At 39.8% G+C, this 16,088-nt stretch overlaps 1 protein-coding gene across 14 annotated transcripts in view; it reads right to left on the bottom strand.

Annotated features, from left to right (window-relative positions):
• The window catches only part of RBFOX1 (RNA binding fox-1 homolog 1), a 1,497,346-nt gene that overhangs the window by 1,445,083 nt on the left and 36,175 nt on the right, over positions 1-16,088 (bottom strand). Inside the window, exon 1 of one of the 14 annotated variants that reach the window (XM_036826214.1) lies at positions 5,120-5,170. The exons of the other annotated variants lie outside the window; for them this stretch is intronic. The gene's annotated coding sequence lies outside the window, so the exon portion shown is untranslated. Of the gene's footprint in view, positions 1-5,119; positions 5,171-16,088 lie in introns of those variants that run through there. 14 annotated transcript variants of the gene reach the window in all.

The raw sequence follows: 16,088 nt of genomic DNA, 5'->3' as shown, positions 1-16,088 counted from the left end.
ATCTTACTATGTACTTTTCACCCCCCAGGAATAGCAAAGTATCTATCACTGGAAGGTACATATTATACTTTCAAAAGCAGTGCATTATTCTCAAGGTGTACAAGTTTGTAAGACCCATGAAGACATGGATTTTTGTCCATTTTGTTCTGTGCTGTATCTCCAACTGTCCGGGACAGCACCTAGCACAGGAAGAATATTCAATAAATATTTGCTAAATAGATGAATATTTCCCTATTTATTTTTCACCTCCTCAGAAAACTGGATGAAAAAATTGGTTATCTTAGTTCTCAAAGCCAATCAAAGTATATACATCTGTATCAACATTGAAAAGTATTCATTTAAGTTTGATGTTTTAAACAATTTTGCCACAGTGCTTATTATCTGAGTGCCTGTGTTCAAGCGCATCCCGTTCTCGGCATCAGGTAAATGGGAATATTGGACACAGGGGCATCCACCGTTATGACCTACCCAGCTTCTCCTTTACCTTCTCTCCTCTGGGGGGACATGCTAGATGTGGGTAGGGTGGGGACCACCATGCTCTAGCAGGAAGTATTGCAGGATGCAGCCCCAACCAATCAGATTATACCGTGATTGGTTCAGGGATGGACCATGACGACACCAGGCCATTTCAGTCCTTCTAGGACGCATATGCAGAGCTACGTATGGGGGAGTGAGATGTCTGTAGGTAGGGTTGCTAAATCATCCTGGGTAAACATACTCACTACATACAGAAAGTCTGTGCAACTATGCAGGAAATGAAGAGAGGGAGAGGGGGAGGGAGAGGGAGACAAAGCGAGACAGGCAGCCGGCCCTGACGACACTGATCCCATTCCTGGATTCAGCTGTGTCTGAAGCCAGCCTCCCACCTCCATTTCTATGTTGTTGAACCCAGAGTTTCTATCGCTATAGGGGAACTGAAAGAACCCTAACAATATACACACTGCTACATATAAAATATATAAAATAGATAACTAATAAGGACCTACTGTATAGCACAGGGAACTCTACTCAATACTCCCTAATGGCCTATATGGAAAAAGAAGCTAAAAAAGAGTGGATATATGTATATGTATAACTGATTCACTTTGCTGTACACCTGAAACAAACACAACATTGTAAATCAACTATACTCCAATAAAAAATTTAAAAAAGAACCCTAACAAATATAAAAATAATGTATCAGAGTTCTATTTCAAATCATTCCAGCCATTTTTAAATAACTAGTGGGAAAGACGAGTAACACAAAAGACTGAAACACATACAGGCTGACAATAAAATAGGAATCTAGGAGGCTTATGTGTTCTGAACACTTTTTTTTCAGCTATAACAATTTTTAATATATTTTTGGACTTTATATTTTTAATCATTTTTAGTTCCAAAACAGAAATGTTTGATATTTTAAAGCAAACATGTAAGAACTGCTTCAGCCACCTGAACATGATAAACACATTTGGGGCTGAACAGCTGGAACCAGTATTTATTTCCCCTTTTTCTAATAGTATACACTAGCAAAACAACAACAACAATAAAACAGCAGGAGTGGATATATGTATATGTATAACTGACTCACTTTGCTGTACAGCAGAAACTAACACAACATTGTAAATCAACTATACTCCAATTTTTAAAAATTAATTTAAAAAATAATGGAAGTAACTAATTTCCTGGGTTTTTCAGTTCTAAAATTATATGTTAAACTAGAGTGAACTAGTCCAAAGGCAAAGGGAGGTGGTTCCTACAATATCCAGATATTCAGGTGAATTACATCACTCTTGAGCATCAATTTTCCTGAGATACACATGTTTTGAATGGCTCATCTCAGCCCTGGAATCTAGTGCAGCAGGTGACATGGCAGGACGAGGGCTCAGTTGTCCCTCAGTCCTCCTTCCGATGTTAGAGTCTGGTGCTAATTCTGAGAACTGAGAACACCGGTAAAGACATAACCCAGGCACAGCCTCTGGCTCAGCGTGACCAATCAGAGAATGTTACTAAGAAGCATCACAATGCACTAGATTTTCACATGAGAATATAACAGATTTCTAAGTACACCAATTTTTCACTTCAAACTAAAGGGCAGCTATTTGGCTGATTTATCCAAAGAAGCATTGATTTCTTTTTATTCAAATAAAAGTTATTTCATAAAAATTCCTTCCTGCCCCTTACATGGCAAGGTTACATTTTCCTTCAGCACACATGAAAAACTGGTGATATCTTCCACTTTAATGACTAAGATATAGAAAATACTAGGTAATCAAAATCAAAGGAGGAAGATGAAAACCTGACAAATAATTTAATTTGATGCCATGCTTTATTGTGAGAATTAAAGAAAAAAATGTTAACTTCTTTGCCCACTGTCAGGTGAACATTTGTAAAGAAATTAGTGCAAATACAAATATATATACATATATATAATGTATATTATATATAATTATATATAATTTGCTTCTAGATAGTAAAATTTTATATATAATATATATTTATATAAGTTATATAGAATTATATTTATATATTTATAAACATATTTTATATTACATATAAGCATACTTATGTAAAAAATAATTAATTATATATTTATAATTTAGAAATAATTTTATATTTATAATTTATATTAATTATAAATCTATAATTATATTTTATATAATTAAATATAATTACACACACACACACACACATATATATAAATTTTATTACCTAGAAGCAAACTTCTTAGGAGAACTAGCTTGCAAAAATGAACTGTTACAATGCTAACAAAAGGTCAAAATTGTGTTGTACAATTTATGGTCAAAAATTTCCATGAATTTCTCTTTCCAAAGCCAGATGCTGATTTGCATTGATTTGTATTGTTCTGTGTTGATTTATCTGCTGAGGGTGACTTCTGATCAGACTTTATTATAATGTGGTGTTTAAGTGTGTCCTGGAAGCCGTGAAATTTTTGGCTATATTTATTCTTATAAATGCCCAAGTTTGATAAAAATTTATTGAGCTGTGTTTGCAAATAGCAGGTACTCTGAAGTATATGAAATAATTCATGGATTTAATGGGATTTTTAAGAAGTCCTCAATGCCAAGAGCTAATGACAACTGTAACTTTTAACTCTCATGCCGTGTCTTCTTTGAAATTGTTCTCCTGATGGTTTTGGCTATGTGGAAGGAACCAGAAGTAGAATATTTACTCCAAATCCCTCAGTAACGATAGCACCTCTTTCTACAACAAGTCTGCTTCTGAAGTTTAGTTATGCAAAGTTCTTACTGCTCAAATCACAGTTTTTAACAAAAACGAAGGTTTGCTATAACAATCTGATGAGATTTTTTAAAAATCCTTTCCACTGAATTTGAACTATGAATAAATTTTCTTATATTTAATTAGTTAAATATATAACCGTAATGTTATTGCACTAAAATTTTCTCTAAATTTCTAAAATAACCAAGTTTCAGGGAGATTTATGAGACCTTGAAAATCATCAGAGAGAAGATTCTGAAGGTCCTTATGAACAAAGAATGCCAAAACAATTGTGTTTCTTTCTTTAAGAGAGAGAATCTGCTGGCCAGTCAAGGGAACAGCAGGCCTCCAGTTTCTTCAAGTTGGTCTGATAATTCTTCTCTCCCTCCCGCTCTCTTTCCTCCCTTCCTTCTTTATAAGCATGTTTATGGAGTACCTACTTTGCGCCAGGCAGGCACTGTTCTAGAAGACAAGGGAATAAGCAAGACATTCACTAGCCCTGCCTTCCTGGTGACATGGGAAGGCTGCAGACTTCTGGAAACATCCATTCTTAAGCTGCCTGCCAGGTGGTTCTGGACCCTGAGTGACCCACGCAGGAGCTCAGACCCAAGAGAAAGCCAGCCCGTAAGGACAGCAGCCTCAGTCCACACGGAACATTTTTCCCTTAATGAAACTACGAATGGAGAAAAAAAGTAGTGAATTGCCTAAAATCAGAAAGACTACAAGTCATTAAAGCAAAACTATGGGATACAAGAAAACTGAAGAAATCTTGGCACTGTTGATAGAAAGACCATGTTTTCCCTGTAAAGTGAACGCAACAGGCCTACTCACCCAAAGGCTATTAGGTGGATACCACTCATGTTATTGGCATTTACAATCACAAATTTTCCCCAACTGCTAGAACAATAAGTGCACATATGCTTGTATTAGGTGTCTTGAAAGCTCTGTATTAAATGTTTTCAGCAGGTTGGTATAATTAAACATGAACTGTCAATTTCTTAATCCTGAAGAAGTCATTTTGCTCCAGGTAATGAGCTTTTTATTTATTTATTTATTTTCCTTCCTAAGCAAATAACAGCTCTTGCTTCAATTGGTTTTAATGGATTTAGCCCTGAGCAGTCCACCCTTTGTAGACAATCTCTTCTACAGAGAATGATTTCTCTAGGGAGGCTGAGGCTGTAGCTTCAGGGAAAAGCAAAACTTCTCTCTGATGAAACGGAAAATATGTCTCTCCCAACGCATTTCCTCAAACTAGCTCAGACACTGTACTTAACATTAAGCTCTGTAATACTCCCACCACACAGGTAATACTAATACAATTAGTGATTTATTTCCATTTTATTTTCAATGAAACTTTACATTCCTATCCAGGCATTCACGGGTCCTTTCAGGTTTTTTCACCTCTACCCACTCTTGCTGTTAAGAAAAGGAAGCGTTATCAGAGAGATACAGGGTGTCTTTGAAAAAGTGTTTGGCTTTAAAGAGCAGAGGCCCCGAAATGAAAAAATGAGATTAAAAAGGCAGTTTAATGTCTGTGCGTACAGTTTTGGCCTGGACGCTCCCTAGGCAAGAATCAAAGATGTAAGGAGTTCTATTTTTAACGTCTTCTTACAGAAACACCATGAACTGAGCCAGGCACGCGATTTACGACATACTCAATTTTATAGCACGAGGGAGAGGGGGGTAGGTAATGACTTTTCCGTTGCATTTCCCATGAATCTCAGATCACTTGTAAATTGCAGCGCCTGACATTTAAACTGTGCCACGTTGATAGCTCAGGCTCCCCCTCCCTCCGCCCCTCCCCCTCCACCAGGAGGACCACTGCTGATGCTTCATTTCATAATGCAGCGCCATGGCGAGTCAAGGGTCAAGCTCAGCCAGTGAAGTTTAAAGCAATTACCTTCTCCGGCAGATAAAGAAAAGCCCCATGTCTCCAACTCTGAGTGGAGGGTGGAATGAGCCGAGAGACCCCAAGAACCATATGGCCAGCTTCAGCCTGTATCCTTGACACCACAGCGGGCACCTGGCAAACACCAGTGCTTGGCGCAGTGCACCCACAGCCATTTCTGGCCGAACACTCATCTATTTCTGGAAGCTTACCTGCCCTTTCCGGTTGGCTATCCTGAGAATTTAAATTCTGACATAATGAGTTCCTGCTGACTGAAATCATTTGTTCTATTTACATTTTTAGAATAATGCATTAAAATGGCATTCGTTCCTCAACTGTGCACTGACAATATCAAAAGATACTGAATAACTATCGTGTGAGGAGTCCTATTTCTCAGTAGCATGTACTTAGCAGCATTGCATTTGAATAAGTGCTTTTTCCCTCCTGATGTCTACATTTTCAACAACAGCTGAAGTTCTGCAGTCTTAGAAATTGGAATATTTTTTAATTAGTGCTTTCCATTTACCCTCTCAGTGACCACATCTAGATTATACTACTTAATATTAAAGTGAAGAAACAGGAAATACGTCTCATTCCTAGCACACTTTCCAAGTCATCAGGAATAGGAATCCTTCTGTTGACCTTGGGAGGCAGCCCATCATGCTGCAGAAACTCTATACTTTGGAGACCGCTGAGCTAAAATTCAGACCACCACCACCCCCTGCCCAAGTATTAGTAACTTAAGTGATTAATTACTTCAACTAACTGAGCCTCAGTTTTCTCATCTGTAGAACAGGGATATCCATCTCGCGGGGTTGTGATAAGCATTACATGAGATGACACTGCCTGGAACTTAGCAGGTCTCCAGAGGAGGATCCAGAATTCAAAGCCAGGTCTTATAGTCACATTATATCATCTCCTAAAGACAAAGAGAAATGAAGGTTTGGAGGTTCCTGAGAGCCCGTTTGAAAGATGAGAATTTGCACCTCTGGCTGTGGACAAACCTCTGAAGATGTTTCAGCAGGTTAAGGACATGATGAGTGACTAATGAAGGATGAAGCAGACAAGGAGAGGATGAAAGCAGGATGAGCATATTAGGGGCTTTGAAACCAGCTGTGACCACAGTGGAAGCCAGCATGGGGAACAGACGGCCCAAGAAGTATATGTAGCAGCATTGAAACCATGTCTCCCAGAACTAGGAGCACAGATCTTGGGTGGTGGTTCCCAAAACCGCCTGGGCAGCCATAAGAATCATATGGGCAGGTTTTAAAAATTATTATTTTTTAAATTTTAATTACAGATACTGGGCTTTACTCCAGATTCTCCATGTCTTGGGCTCAGAGGTAGGGGGTGTGTGTGTGTATGTGTGTGTGTGTGTGTGTGTGTGTGTGTGTGTGTGTGTGTGTGTGTTAAATAAAATGTCAGGTTTGGAAATGACTGATCAAGGGCAAAATCCAGGAGTGTATTACTTGAAAACATTCACACACAGGGCCTACTGTATGTATTCTATCTGACTGAATAGAAAATATAGGAATGGATTTTCTTATTAGATTGCCCACTTAGAGTTCCACTTCATCAAGTATACAACCAAAGGTAAATTTAATTTAAGGAAGTTATTGACCAATTTTGTGGAGGTAGGAGAAGGATATGGAAAACTATGTGTAGACATTTTGCACCGATGCCTGCATTTGGAATGCCCCAGATGTCTTCATTTACAGAGAATCTATAATATCTAAAATTATACACGTGCGGGAAAGTTAGAGACATGGAATAAACCTAGAGGTTAAGATTTTTAAAGAATTGACAGATCATCTATTCCAACCTCCTTCATAATGCAAGAATAGCCTTTATAACATCCTGGGCAGAGAGATGATCGTGTAGCTGGATACCTTCGATGATGATGAGCTCATTATTAATGGGCTGTATTGATCAGAAGGGAAATGGATTGTACTGGAGGAGGGAAATGCATTAGGATATGTTATAAAGAAATAAAATGTCAGAGGGTTAGAGGTTCAAGTGTTTGTGAAGGTATAAGCATGTGGTTACACATGTTTGGAAATATTATGGGTGATGTTTGAAGCAATGAAAGGTAATAAATTAGTGGATTCTGAAGAGCAGGTTTTGGCAAGTAAGCTATAGAAAGACAGACGCATTAAGGATGAAGAGGCTGTCCAGTGTCTACATCTCAGGGCCCACAGACATGGGGTGAATCAAAGACACAACTGGAATTCACCCAACAGGGAAGGACACATCCACTAAGGATGGAATGGACATGCAGTGCTTTGGCTGCCCTGGCAACAGGACCCCTCTCCTCACGCTGATGGCATTGTAATGAATGCAACACTTGAAAATAAAATAAAAGATGGTGTCAGTAGTGGAGTAAAAGGTAGTCTGGACAGTCCCAATGTGGGGAGGAATCAGGGTGGACTTCGATGGTGGTTGCTGGAAGACATGTAATCAGGGAGGAAGAAAACAAGGATGTAGGATGTCAGAGAAAGAAGATGTGGCAGCCTCTGCCTCACCTGTTTCCTTGCCCTCTTGCCACTCCAAAGAGATCAGATTTCTAGAGATGGTGTAGGATGGTGTGATGGTTAATTCTGTGTGTCAACTTACCTAGGCTATGGTACCCAATCTAGATTGGTTGCTGTGAAGGTGTTCTGTGGATGTGATTAACATCTATAATCAGCTGAATGTAGGTAAAGGAGATCATCTTCCATAATGTGGTGGGACTCATCCAATCAGTCGAAGGCTTTAAGAGCAAAGACAGGTTTCCTGGAGAAGGAATTCTACCTCAAGACTATAACACTGAAATCCTGCCTGAGTTGCCAGCCAGCCAGGCTACAGGTTTCAGCCCCGAGACTAAAACATCAACTCCTGTCTGAGTTTCCAGGCTGACAGTCTGCCCTACAAATTTCAAACAATAGAGAGATAAACAGATGATAGATATAGGGATACATCTCTCTAGATATAGATACCTAGAATATATATAGTTATGGGTATTTAGTATCTATATATAGAGAGGGAGATTCACCTATAATTCATATATAGATATGTATTTTTTATAAATTTATTTATTTTATTTTTGGCTGCATTGGGTCTTCGTTGGTGTGCATGGGCTTTCTCTAGTTGCGGCGAGCGGGGGCTACGCTTCGTTGCGGTGCGCGGGCTTCTCATTGCAGTGGCTTCTCTCGTTGCGGAGCATGGGCTCTAGGTGTGTGGCCTTCAGTAGTTGTGGCATGCGGGCTCAGTAGTTGTGGTTCGTGGGCTCTGGACCGCAGGCTCAGTAGTTGCTGCGCACGGGCTTAGTTGCTCCGCGGTATGTGGGATCTTCCCGGACCAGGGCTCGAACCCGCGTCCCCTGCATTGGCAGGCAGATTCCTAACCACTGCACCACCAGGGAAGTCCCATATATATTTTTAGAAATTCCTTCCTTGGGACTTGAAATTTGAGCCCGTGTCACTTACACCAATTGACTCCAGTTCTGTGCTCTGACATTATGAAGAACAAGTTCAATATAGTTTAATTATTTGAGCAAATAAGTTTGGTAACTGGGCGCACGGGTTTCTTAACCCATCAATTAATTTGTAATAGTGGGTCCCTGCCCTTCTAAAAGCGCTTCTCCTGAAACCAACCCTTATATCTCCCTCCAAGTGGATTAGGCATCATGACCACACTCCTCTGCATCAGTGGGTTAGGCTAGGGGTGACTCCTGGAAAGAGTCGGGCCAATCAGGAATTTTAAATGAATAGATATATTGACGGTTTTCAGTCCTGTGGGCAGGGTGGGATAAGATTCAGAGTGACCATGTTTGTCCATGTGGCATACGCAGGGGAAAAAAAATCTACAGAGAGGAGATGAAAGTATAGATCCAAGGTAGCCCTGAAAAGACAGTGTGACCGACCTTCTACTGTCTTTTTCTGTTTTCAGTTCTTGATGAGAAACTGTTTGAACTGTCTCCCCTTGGGTTCTGTGATTGAACTCTGTGTCCTTAGGTTGTGGAAGAAAGCTCTGAATCTTTCCAAGATACGTTCTTGTCTTAAGATAATAAGAATGGGTTTAAGTTACCTGAAGCCAAATGATGGGTAATATGGATGCTGATTCTGTATTGCCTAGCAACAAAACCATGTGGAGGATGTCTGTTTACAATGCCATAAGCAAAACATGAAACAAGCATCAAAGTATATTGAACTGTTAACTTAGAGGCTGCATTTGAAGAGACACTTTGCAGAAGGTCAAGCTAAAGCATTACAAGGAGCAGGTCTTAGGCGGTTCTTACAGTGAGCTTCATTCAGTGGTATAATAATAGCCAAAAATAACAGCTAACACTTACAGAACATTCCCTATGTGCTAGGCATTGTTCTAAGTGTTTTACATCTACTAACTCATTTAATTCTCACTTCAATATTACCAGATATTTGCTGTTATTATCACCATTTTACAGATGAAGAAACGGCACATCCTCTTAGCCAAACTGAGACTGAGAAGAGAAGAATTTGAGAGCCCAAATTCAGTACAGAATTTTCCATTCTTGCTATGTGTAAAAAACCCTAATCCTAATTTTAGGTCCAACCAGTGCCAATGACTTATTTCTTTAAACACTGTGTCCTATATTTGTTTCTAAGACAACAAATAGAGTGGGAAAGTACAGCATCCAATCATTTACGTCAGAAATCTGGAGAATCCTCCCCCCTTCCAGAGCCAAAATGTCCTTCATCTGTAAACATAGAGGGAAGTTGTTATAATTTTATACTTGCTGCATAACAAATGATCCTTTATTCTCCCATCAAGTCATTATGGGTCTCAGGATATCCTTTCTATTCCTGGAATCATGGCTAAATGCTCTTTAAGTGGTGAAAAGTGATCTCTAAGTGGGCTTAAGTTGTGAAATGTACATTATCTGAATGGTGAATTTGGCTGAAATAGAGAAACAGATGGCGGAGGCCCTGTTCCAGCTTCTAAAAGTGAAACAAAGTAGAGAGAAGAAAGAAGAACCATAATACATAAAACCCAGAGATGTACAGTTTGAATAACCTCCCATGTCAAAAATATATCTATTTACCCTGAGAACCAACTTAAACACAAACTCTCCACCCCACAAGCAAAAATGAATTTCGAATATTTCTCTTTTAAAGCACTCATTTTCTCTTAAAAATACAAAAAATTTTTAAAGTGCTGAGTAAATAGAACATTAAAAAGAATCAAATAATATCAAAGAGATTTTAATCAGGCCTTCTCTATAGAAATCACCCTACCCCAGTCCCATGGATAAGATACACTCATCTTTTCATGCCATGTATCCCTTTTCAATGCTCCAAGATTTGATTCATTTTTATAACTGCCACTGTGGAGGGAAGATGCTTTATTAGAATTCTTTATTTATTCTTTATTACTCATCTCCTTTTGTACTGGCTCTTCCTTTACAGCCACCTTGTTTTCCAACCAGCATCTTGAGTCCAGGGGAAAACTAAAACTTTCACTCCATGTCCAGGTGACTTATTCACCTCCTCCACCCTCCCTTCTGAAAACTCCTGACCCCTATATGTGCAAATTATGACTTTTATAGAGGACGATTAAAAGAGGAAGCAGCAAAATAATTAGTAGTCCACGTGGTGTTTGCTTTTGCAAAGATGCGAAATTTGTTTACAGTCATTATTTTTCTTGGTTCCCCAGTTCTAGGGTCTGAAAGAGTTGTTCCTCTTTCACTGATACGAAGGCTGAGGTGAAGCAATTAAGCAAAACAGTGCAGTTGCCCTTAATATAAACATTAAGGAAGGAAGGAAGGATGGATGGATGGATGGATGGATGGATGCATGGATGGATGGACATACAAGACTGATCTCAATATTTTCTGGAAAATGCTGCTTGGTGTCTTTAAGAACATCATAACTTCAAAAAGATGGATCTTTCGAGATCTAATTAGCGTAAACAATAGCACAGTCTAAGAGAGAGTTCAATGCAAGAAGCTGGCAAAGGCTGGGTCTTCAGCACATCCAGATCTAGAAGGAGGGAGGGAGGGAGGGAGAGGGGAAGGAAGGGAGCAGTGAAAAACCAATAAACACTCATATTGCTGATAGGAAGTCATTTTAATGAGAAGGTCTGTGATTAAAAAGCATGTACTTGCATTTTTCCATTCCACCCCCATCCCCATCAAGTCCTCAAAAACTCGACTTCAGACAAAAGCCCTCTTTTCACGAGCCTTCCCATATGTCTGCCTTTCACTCCTCCGGCACTGCCCCTTTGAAATCCAGCATCTTTTCAAGTGTGGAAACCCGGGTCAGGCCTTCATCTGAAGCGAAGGCTTCAGGCTTTCATTCTCTGAAGTTTTTCCCTCATCTTTGACCTCACCATCAGCAAGACATCTTGTCCTGTATCTGGAATTCAATTGAGCCATTGCCTACTTCTGGTAACCTGAATAAAGTTAGGTCTGCCTCAAAGGAACGCAGCAAACCCTCGTAAAATTCAACAATGCCAAGGGGGCTTGGCAAAATGAGAAAATTGCAAGACATTCCCCCTTCATGGTTCCAGGAGATAATACTTCCAGTCCAAATATGCCTCCTTTTTTTTTTTTTTTTCAAATATTCTAAACCCTGATCTCTCCCTAAATCTCAAAGTTGCTAAATTAGAGAAACAATATACATCCTTAAATGCCTGGTCCCATGGGCTTCCCTGGTGGCGCAGTGTTTAAGAATCCGCCTGCCAATGCAGGGGACACGGGTTTGAGCCCTGGTCCGGGAAGACTCCCACATGCCACGGAGCAACTAAGCCTATGCACCACAACTACTGAGCCTGCACTCTAGAGCCCGCGAGCCACAGCTACTGAAGCCCACGAGCCACAACTACTGAAACCCGTGAGCCACAACTACTGAAGCCTGCGAGCCACAACTACTGAAGCCCACGCACCTAGAGCCCATGCTCCGCAACAAGAGAAGCCACTGCAATGAGAAGCCCTCACACCACAACGAAGAGTAGGCCCCACTCGCCGCAACTAGAGAAAGCCTGCACGCAGCAACGAAGACCCAAAGCAGCCAAAAAATAATAAATAAATAAAATAAATAAATTTATTTTTTAAAAATGCCTGGTCCCATTCTTGGCTGGGCACCTCTGCTCTGTTTTTCCCTTTAGGTCTGTCCCCGTGTGCAGGCAGAGACCAAGCCTGTCTTGTTTCAGCATTTTATTCCCCAAGCCCAGCCCAGCTCCTGTCACCATAGGAGACCCTCAATAAATATTAGTTGAATAAATGAATGGATGAGGCATATGCAGTAGGGAGAAGAATGAACCTTATTAAATTTAGTCTGATATTAGAATAGGATTAGGAGAATTCTTTAGGGGTTGGAGCTTATTAATAAACAGTTGCATGATATTAAACTATGAAGACAGGGAGAAAAAAACCAGCTCATTATTCTGATATTTCCTTCATAAAATAAAGCCAATGAATAAGCTGCATTTAGAGGAGGCAGGCGATACATTTAAGCACTGTAAATATCAACATTAGTACACAGCCTCCATGCAATCTAATTTTCTCTCTAACACAATCCATCATAACTGAAGTATGTTTTTGCTTATAGGGATCATAAAAACTCACTTGATTTATTGCTTTCGCCCCTTCTGTGTTCTCTGGGAAAATTCAGTTATACATGGATCTCTTTCTTCAAGAAAAAAAAGAGATTCTTGTCACCAGGGCATTTACAAACACCAACTTACTTTCCCCTTTAGAGGAAAGGTACCATAAAGCGGGAGTTTAAACAGTTGCCACGTCAGTACTTTGGTGACGAATCTGTACTCAGCCTCTGTTCTTTCTATATGCAGCTCACTTTCAGGGTCTAAAAAAAAATCTTAACTCTTTATGAGATGTTCAGCCAACCACTGTCTCAAATATTTATCGCTGGTGGTCCATGTTAACAGTCAATAGGATAACTGGAAATGTGATTTCATAATGTACCTCTCACGGACAATTTTATTTAGGTATCCTGAATGCTTATCACAACCAAGACCTGCAAACGGAGGCTCCAAAGGATCATTTTCATTGATTTAGTCAGGACCCTTCTCTCCCTGTAGTGGCTGCTGGAGTTGGGATGGAGGAGAAGGAGGTGGGGCCAGGCAATTCATGCATAAATAGATCAGGAGATTTTTATTTTCCTTTTCTTGAGATGTCCTAATGGGACCACAACAGGGACCTTTATTCAAATACAAATGGGTTGAGGAGGGTGGGGGTGTGGCAAGGGGAGGAAATAGAGAGGAGAGACAAGAGACAGAGATGGGAGCAGGAGAGGAAGAGGAACAAGGAGAGAAGGAGGGGAGAGGAGAGAAGAGAAAGATAGAGAGAGAAAAAGAAAAAAAGAATCAGGTCCCCTATTTGCTGATTCATTCAAACTCCCAAATCTTTTGCTTCCCAGATTCCAACACTTAACTTTTTTTTTTAATTGAAGTATAGGTGATTTACAATGTTGTGCCCATCTCTGCTGTACAGCAAACTGTACTCAGTTATACACATACAGGCATTCTTTCATATTCTTTTCCATTATGGTTTATCACAGGATATTGAATATAGTTCCCTGTGCTATACATTAGGACCTTGTTGTTTATCCATTCTGTGTATAATAGTTTGCATCTACTAACCCCAAACTCCCACTCCATCCTTCTTTCTCCCCCACCCTTTGGAAACCACAAGTCTGTTCTCTGTGTCTGTAAGTCTGTCTCTGTTTTGCAGATAGGTTCATTTGAGCCATATTTTAGATTCCCACATATAGGTGATATCATACGGTATTTGTCTTTCTCTGTCTGACTTACTTCACTTAGTATGATAATCTCTAGGTCCATCCATGTTGCTGAAAAGGGCATTATTTAATTCTTTTTTATGGCTGAGTAGTATTCCATTGTGTATATATATATATAAATATATATATATATGTACCACATCTTCTTTATCCTTTCATCTGTCGATGGACATTTAGGTTGTTTTCATGTCTTGGCTATTGTAAATAGTGCTGCTATGAACATAGGGGTGCATGTATCTCATACTTCCTTGCCTCATTCCTAAACCTCACTCTTTTACTTTGCCCACAACATGGAAACCCTTTGGTAAGACGCTGTGAAAGAGATTAGAGACACTGATGAATACCTGGGAGACCTCACGTAAAAACAAGATGCAGGTACCAACATTTCCTTTTGGGCAGCCAACCAGCCTTACTTAAATTTGACTAGCACAACCAAAACTGCCCATTTTGCTCCAAGAACCTTCACTGAGTGAAAAGGGATGAAATACATTCTTGTCACCAAGTAGATAAAAGAAGAATTTTCAAAATTAGGGAGCTATTTCATACCTTAGGGAAAAAAAACTAAATGTGCACCCAGAGAGGATTGGGAAAATCAAGCATCAGGCAAGATATCCAGAGCAATGAGGGTTGTAGGACTCTGAGTACCACTTATCTGGGTACTTCTCTGTGTTTTCCAAGTTTTCTACAATAAACTAGGATCCTATGTATCTCTCTTGCTGGGCTGTGTTCATGTGGGCCTCTCCCCATCTCAGCCTTTGGGCTGCCTGAACCCCTCTCCTGGAGCCCTGAACCCTGAGACCATCACTTCCTTTTCTTTACTGTCCACCTTCCTTCCCAGACCGGAGACTCCCATGAGAGTCAGATCTGTACCATGTTCAACTCTGTTTCCTCAGAGATTAGCAGGTAACAGTCACTTAACACAAATGCACTGAAAGTACAACAGACAGATTGCTTATTTTAAATGACAAAAATAACAACAAATGACTCGTAAAGACTCAGTCAGACAGCAGAAAACCTTTACTCATTCTCAAATGCTAAAGAAGATCTGCAGGCTAAGTTCTGTGCCCTAGAAAAGATTCCATAGGAAACGCCATCCTCACACAGAGGCCCCTGCCAAAGAACAGCCTTCTCTAACACATGATTCTACAGTCTACGTTGGTAAAGATTAACGAAAAATCAAATATTTGAAATAGCCAACAGTAGCCACTGGCTAAATGTAAAACAGTAGCCAGTAGACAGCAGTAGACTAATGTCCTCTGATGACTCTCAGGCGGAGATGCATGCAAATCTGTGCCTTTCATGCTCAGAAACATAATAAACTTCAAGGGCCCATGGGAGTGTAAGATTTAAGAATTTTCATTAAACTGTCTAGTTCTAAACAAGCAACAAAAAATTGTGATCCTTTTCTCCAGTTTTCACATTTATAGATCTGATATGCAGGATGGTCAAGATGTCAGCTTTACCATTCAGGAAACAGACCTCATCTGAGTCCTCATTTGACGTGGAACACATCACGTTAACTCTCAAAGCCAGAGTCTGTCTGTCAAGTGGGAAAAGCAGGAAACCTGACAGTAGGGGTCGTATGGGATTCAAAGCAATATGTTTATACCAACGCTTGGCACGTGATGAGGGCTCCAAACACGCCAGCCACTATTAGAGCATTATAATACTATTCATATATTTTAATATAAATTTACATATTTAAATATAAATTACACAATACATAAATTATATATAACATGTAAATCATATATACATTATATATATTTATATACAATTATTATAATTCTTCCGTGTCCCCTCCCGGCATTTTATATTCTGTTTCCTAATAAGCAGATCAATACACAACAAAATATGAAACACAACTTTGATGAGCTGAGGAGGAGCCTGAGATTTCAGCGTGTTTCCTGAGTTACAGCCTTGACCATGAGTTACAGCCTTGACCAAGGGGTGCCATCTGGAACATACAAGCAAGGCGCACACAGAGACACTGCAAAACACCACCTAAGACCTGAAGACCTCCTGTCTGTGTAGGGTCAGCTCATAGGCAGAATCATGTTTTGTTGATTTAACTTTATCTGGGGTATAGTGGTGAATTTAACTATCTGTTTAATACATGATTTTCCCCCCAAAGATAAAACTGTGACAAATATTCTTGTTTCCTAAGACCATGTTTATTTGCATTTGAGTTTTCTTTATTTGATTCA

This window comes from Balaenoptera musculus, chromosome 15 (genome assembly GCF_009873245.2).
Source record: "Balaenoptera musculus isolate JJ_BM4_2016_0621 chromosome 15, mBalMus1.pri.v3, whole genome shotgun sequence".
NCBI classification, from domain to species: domain Eukaryota; kingdom Metazoa; phylum Chordata; class Mammalia; order Artiodactyla; family Balaenopteridae; genus Balaenoptera; species Balaenoptera musculus.
This window is presented reverse-complemented; position numbering and strand designations above follow the sequence as displayed.